The 7,269-nt window shown below is 36.3% G+C and overlaps 1 long non-coding RNA gene across 1 annotated transcript; it reads right to left on the minus strand.

Moving 5' to 3' along the window:
* Positions 1 to 1,003: 1,003 nt before the first annotated feature.
* On the minus strand, positions 1,004 to 2,062 carry LOC114459335 (uncharacterized). Its single transcript, XR_003673313.1, has 2 exons — positions 1,997 to 2,062; positions 1,004 to 1,247 (listed from the first exon to the last, which is right to left on the minus strand). It is a non-coding gene; the product is annotated as an uncharacterized LOC114459335 (long non-coding RNA).
* Between the last annotated feature and the right edge of the window lie 5,207 nt (positions 2,063 to 7,269).

Genomic DNA, 7,269 nt, shown 5'->3' on the forward strand with positions numbered 1-7,269 from the left:
ATACTATATACATGGGTGTTTCAGGCCTCTTTCTGTCACAAAGGAAACCTGACTTTCGAATTATTGTTACAAAACAATAACAACAAAGAACAAAAATACAAGAGCAATAAACAGTTAGACATTAATCAAATCTAACTATTTTATTGTCAAATCATTGCACAGCATAATGCAAAGTCATAAAATTTCAAAAAATGTATGTGGGGCAAACAGGAGCACACGGCGTGAACCCTAATCACTCACCCACATACACACAAAAGTACGAAAAGTTTGAGAGACAGGAAGGAAGTTAAGTGAATAGAAACAGAGATAGAATTAGACACATTAAGAAAAGAAATGTGAAGAGACGGAATGAAGTGCCTTGTAGGATCGAACCTCCGTCTCGATCAGAACACAATTCTCTCTGTCTTTTTTTTTTTTTTTTTTTTTTTTTCTCCTTCGGTTCTAATGAGGGATTCTGGTCCATACTCTGACCCAGTTCTTTGGTCTGTCCCTGTTCCCGGTCTGTAATCTGAGCCAGTTCTTCAGAGAGTCCTTGATCCTGGACTGTACTCTTCACCCACTTTACACGTTTCCGCTCGTCTGCGCTTTGCTTTAGTTGGAGCTTCTACATTGGCGGTTTGTACTTTGGCTTGATGGAGTTCTTCAAAGAGACTTTCTTCCTGGACATCATTCTCCTTCGGTTCTGTTGAGAGATTGTCCAGCTGCTTCTTGTCCTTTTTGAACTTTACAGAGGACGCATCGTCCTGGTCCTCCATCTCCATCAGTTCTTCACAGTTCATGGTGGATTCCTCCAAGTTTTCTATAAAATCTGACAAGAGCACATCTCGCTGTTCCTTACTTTTTGAGATCTTCGAAGAGACCTTGGTTCTGGTCCATACACTGACCCAGTTTATTGGCCAGTCCTTGATCTCGGTCTATATTCTGACCCAGTCCTTTGGTCTGTCCCTGTTCCCAGTCTGTAATCCGAACCAGTTCTTCAGAGCGTCCTTGATCCTGGACTGTACTCTTCACCCTCTGTGCCCGATTCCGCTTTCGTCTACGCTTTGCTTTAGTTGGAGCTTCTACATTGGAGAGACTTTTCTTGTCCTCTTTGAACTGCACAGAGGACGTATTGCCCTGCTCCTCCATCTCCATCAGTTCTACACAGTTCATGGTGGATTCCTCTTTCTATCAAATCTGACAAGAGTATGTATCGGGGTTCCTTACTCTCTTTGAGATTGGTCCTGGTGCTTACTCTGACCCAGTTCCTGTAAGAATAAAGCATTGCTCAGAGACACACACAACCACACCCACTGAAGAGAAAAGCTGCTTTCATCTCAGGTTGTAATATATTTATAATTTGTAATTTAACTAAATTTAATAATAACTAGTGCAGTGCCCGTAGGAAGTCTGTATTCATACATGCATGGGCAGACAATATACAGTCTGCCCATGCATGTATGAATATATACATATGTAGGTGTTTGTGTACATGTACTGTATGTATGTACTTGCACAACAGGATGCATTGATATTTGTGACACTTTATGACACTCATAACAATTGTAAATTATTTTGTAATTTTTTAGTCTATTTTATTGTTTTGCACATCACAAATGTAGCTCTTCTTTTTTTTTTTTTTTTACGCTTAATCGTTTTTTGTCCCACTTGCTTTGGCAATGTAAACATAAGAAACAGGTTTACAATCCGATACAATACTTTTGGAAGGGGAAACAGACACAAACCTTTCCAGATGTCAAACTAATCATGACTTAATTTGACTGTAACTTTGCACATACTAAATATTTACTCTGGGTATGACCTTTTCAACTCGATAACAGTATAAGAAATATAAAAAAATAAGATCAAATAATAACAATCCGATGTGCAGTGAATAGAGTTGATGGTACCATATTACAGACAAACACACACACAATATACAGATACACAGAAAAAAACATACACAGAGAAACACACTTAAATACAGAAAGAAACACACACATAGACTGTAACTTACAGATGGGCAGAACAGAGTTGGTCCGAACTCGGATTCCACAAGTCAGTTTAGATGCACAGAAAATGCACAAATGAGAGCAAACTTCTATATACCGTTCCAGCTCCCGTCACAGGTCCAAATTCACACGTGCTCAGAGATAAATGGATGCCAGACTGTAATCAAAGCCAGCAAAGACTCATCCACAGTAATGATGTCATCAGATCTAATTCTACAGTGACAATGTCATCAGTCTCAGCTCTCCACTGATTGGCTGTGGCGCTCAGTGACTGTGGTCACTCCGCTACCAATGGAACAATTTTATGAAACTAGTGCAGCGCCCGTAGGAAGTATGTTTTGCTATAGAAAAGTGGGAGGTTAAGCAGCTTTTTCATTGATGGTTTACATTGGTACTTTTATTCCTCTTTAATTCAGAATAAAAGTTAAATCTTCTTTAAACTGACCTTGTAAACACTCAATTCTTAATTAGGGAAGTAACGATTAATCGTAAGGCAGTTAAAAATCAATTCATAGGTATCACGGTTGATATCGATTTTCTGAAAATTGAATCGCAGTACTATTATCCTTCTCTTGTCAACTGCTCAGGCGGCGGGCAGGAATCTGCTGCTACTTTCTTTCTGACCACCTTCTACTCTTAAACATGTTCATAAATGATTCTTTACCCCTTTAGCACCTAAAGAATATCTGTAATTAGGGATGTAACGATTCACTCAACTCCCGATACGATTCGATTCACGATACTGGGTTCACGATACGATTCTCTCGATTTATTTCACAAAATGGGACTGTAGACAAATTTTTTTTTTGGGAAAAAAACTAAAAAATACTGTACTATTTTCCTTTTATTTTTCATTCTCAAAAGAATTCCTTGATAAACTACTCAAAACAATGCAATTTAACTAAAAATAAATCTTGAATGAAATAAATAAAGGAATAATACAAATGAAAATGAACCTATTAATTTAAATTCTGGTTCTATAATAAACAATGCAAAACTGCATAATAGTTCTTTTCTTTTAAAGTGCAACTGAAAATGTATTTTGTGCCTTAACAATTGGACTTTAAAAAAAACAAAAAACCGTGATTGCACTGATTTACGTCATATTTGTTTGGACCAGCAGAGGCGCTGGTAACACAGTGGTCGGTTGGCATGCAGATATTCTAGCAGTGAAGAAGAGAAGCTATGCTAGCAGACAGAGCTAATAGAAAAACGTGACTTTTACAGATATTCAAGTAATATTACAGATATTCTGTTGGTGCTAAAGGGGTAATGAATCATTTATTAACATATTTAAGAGTAGAAGGTGGCCAGAAAGAAAGTATTAGTAGACTCCGCCTACACTTGTGGATAGCGCCCTCTGCTGGTTAAAAAAGTACTGCGATTCAATTTTCAGAAAATCGATATCAACCGTGATACCTATTAATCGATTTTTAACTGCCTTGCGATTAATCGTTACATCTCAATCTGTAATATTACGTGAATATCTGTAAAAGTCACGTTTTTCTATTAGCTCTGTCTGCTAGCATAGCATCTCTTCTTCACTGCACAGAATAATTGCATGCCAACCGACCACTGGGTTACCAGCGCCCTCTGCTGGTCCAAACAAATATCTGACGTAAATACAGTTCGATAACAGTTTTTTTTTTTTTTTTAAAGTCCAATTGTTAAAGCACAAAATACATTTTCAGTTGCACTTTTAAAAAGAAAAAAACTACTTTTAGTTTTGCATAGTTTACTAGAGCCATAATTTAAATTAATAGGCTTCTTCATTGTATTGTTCCTTTATTTATTTCATTCAAGATTTATTTTTAGTTAAATTGCATTGTTTTTAATAGTTTATCAAGAAATTATTTTGAAAAGTTAAAATAAAAGGAAAACAGTACAGTTTTTTTTATAGTTTTGAACCCAAAAAACAAATTCCCTAATTGTGACGTAAATTGCCTTCCAGTTTATCCATGATTGTGATTGGTCGGACACTGTAATCTCCACCTCTGACACAAGAGCGTGCACGTAGCCAGGCTGAAATCAACTCTCTTAACTTAGCGAGTTGTAATCGAGATTCGTTGGACAGTTTCTGTTTGACAGACAGTTTGGTTAGGTGAAGCCCACTATTGGAAATAAATTCAGGATATAATTATCTAGCTGCATAGTATTATAGGCCCCTGGTCTCTTGTTTTTCATTCACATCTCAGGCTCCTATAAATAACCATTTTCTGTTGCCACTGGTCACTGTGCACATAGTCCATAACTGACGTTTCCAACTATGTTACATACTGCAGTTTATTTACATATTATATTAGTTTAATACTCTGAATGTTTATCATTTTTTTTTGTTATTATTTTGTTTTTCATTATCTTTATTTCTTACATACTTCAGTTGGCAATTTTTCCATTTGTGACTTTACTTTTACCAAACTCATTTTTATCAGTGATACACTTTCATTTTTCACAAGTATTGCTTCATATAGATCAGGGGTTCTCAACCTTTTTGACCTCGGGACCCCATTGTCCGAATACAAAGTGACCACGTGCCCTTTTAAATATTAACACTTTCATTTCAATTAATCCGAGTCTTGATTTGATATGTATTCAATAACTAAATCAAGTCCACTTACAGTTAAACCAGCTAAAACCTTGTAAAATAAATGATACACTGTGATCATCTCAAAGACATTTCTTTTTACTGTGTATGTAAACCTGCACATACAACAACACTGAACAGGTGAGCAAATAGAACAAATCAATTTGCTACAAGAACACATAAAGGAGTCAATATTATTAACAAAAAAAAAAAAATCACAAAATATTTTGATTTAGATACTCAAAAAACTGAAGAAAATTTCAGATAAAATTATTTGGTAATAAAATAAATAAATTAAAAATGATAAGTATCAAATGAAATAATAAACTGTATATACAATTTAAATTAAGTGAAATTGAAAACATTAACTTATAACCTGCTGATTAATTTGACAATTTATCAGTTTTCATTTTTGCTCTATACAAAAAATCTAAAATTCTCTACAAACTCTACTAACTGTCAATGTTTAACATGCTACAACTCCCATTTTCACTTTTTCATTTTAAAAACTTTTCCATAACTCCAGCCAAGACTTTGCACCTGTCTTTTTCTGCTGCTGCTTATTGGAGCGTGTTCAAAAGTGTTGCCAGATTCCATTGACAGTTTCCAGCCCAATCACATCTTAGAACACGCCCATTCCAAAAAAAAATGGAATGGGCGTGGTCAAATAATAACGGTCCTCGCCTACGCCGCGCGCCTTCGCTGTGCCACCTTTGATGCGCTGCCTCAAGCTCATACAAAGACATAAATATCAATTTTATATATCAATACATTATTATTGATTTGTTTAGACAGATTGTACTATTGAGATATAAACTTAGACATATTTATGATTTTTGTTGTTGTACTAACACATCCAAGAACTATGCTGGAGTTGTAGTAGTAATAGCAGCCCCAGGAGGAGCGTATTCAAGTTTGAGCTGACGATTTTCAAGATTTGGCCAATTTCCATGAACACAAAATGGAGAGAATCTCGATACAAAATAACACAATAAAAAATGAAGCATGAGTCTCAATGGCTTTTTTGATCGAGAGGCCAAAACAGAAGTTTGTGAAAAATTCCAGATATTTTTTATTTATTTTTTTCCCCGTATTAAATTGTCTTCACTGGTGCTAACGTACCAATTTCCGTATTTCCACATTGAGCTGGTTTAGGGCCGAGAGTTTAACAACTAATTTATATTTGACACAAATTGGAGTTCGTATGTGCAAACGGGAGCATTTAAAATTATATATATACATTTTCAAAGATTTTGGCCAAAATGCAAGTTATCAAAAATCTATTGACAACTTTTGATGTCCCACTTCTCTAGATGACCTCCAGCAATTTTGAGCCTGTCAGTGAAACACTCTATGAGGAGTGAAATAAATTACGTTTGCCCCATATTAAATTCTCTTCACTCTCTAGGGGGCACTAACGCACCAATGTCTGGGATCGAACCCCCAACCTCTCAATCAGAATACGACCCTCTACCACCTGAGCCACCGTCACCCTCCCTAACACGGGTTAGGGAGTTGGTGATAGTCACAATTATGCAATAAAATAATTTAATTTTATTTTAATTGCAATAACAAAACTTACATTGCTGTCTATAAAAGACTGCACTTCTTGCAGTGTTAACCTTCGACAGCATGTGCAGACAAAGTAAAAAAAAAAAAAGAGTTGCCGATTAAATACAACTCACATCAATTATATATTTATTTAGGCTATTCATTCATTAAAGAGAGAGAGAGAGAGTGCCGTTTTCACAATATTAAAAACTCACCAAATGTGGACAAAAGCAGCCTAAATTTGTATCACCCGCCCAATGTATTTTTTCCCCACTTGACGTTAACAAAAATAGCCCAATTGGGCAGAAAACCGCCCAATCTGGAAACACTGTTTTTCAGAAACTGAATGAAGCCTCACTACCACCAAGTGGTGGGAAGCTGCATTGTGGTCCCGTGGTCCTCGAGGCCCACAGGAACTGAAAGTTTTTTGCGACCCAGTTGGCGCTCGCGGCCCTATGGTTGAGAATCACTGATATAGACTATACTATATACATGGGTGTTTCAGGCCTCTTTCTGTCACAAAGGAAACCTGACTTTCGAATTATTGTTTACAAAACAATAACAACAAAGAACAAAAATACAAGAGCAATAAACAGTTAGACATTAATCAAATCTAACTATTTTATTGTCAAATCATTGCACAGCATAATGCAAAGTCATAAAATTTCAAAAAAATGTATGTGGGGCAAACAGGAGCACACGGCGTGAACCCTAATCACTCACCCACATACACACAGAAAGTACGAAAAGTTTGAGAGACAGGAAGGAAGTTAGTGATAGAAACAGAGATGAATTAGACACAGAAGAAGAAGTGAAATGAATAGAAACAGAGAAGATTAGACCAGTAAGAAAAGAAATGTGAAGAGACGGAATGAATTCCTTGTAGGATCGAACCTCCGTCTCGATCAGAACACAATTCTCTCTGTCTTTTTTTTTTTTTTTTTTTTTTTTTTTCTCTTTCGGTTCTAATGAGGGATTCTGGTCCATACTCTGACCCAGTTCTTTGGTCTGTCCCTGTTCCCGGTCTGTAATCTGAGCCAGTTCTTCTGAGAGTCCTTGATCCTGGACTGTACTCTTCACCCACTTTACACGTTTCCGCGTTCGTCTGCGCTTTGCTTTAGTTGGAGCTTCTACATTGGCGGT

The sequence above is a fragment of the Gouania willdenowi genome, unplaced genomic scaffold (genome assembly GCF_900634775.1).
Source record: "Gouania willdenowi unplaced genomic scaffold, fGouWil2.1 scaffold_298_arrow_ctg1, whole genome shotgun sequence".
NCBI classification, from domain to species: Eukaryota; Metazoa; Chordata; class Actinopteri; order Blenniiformes; family Gobiesocidae; genus Gouania; species Gouania willdenowi.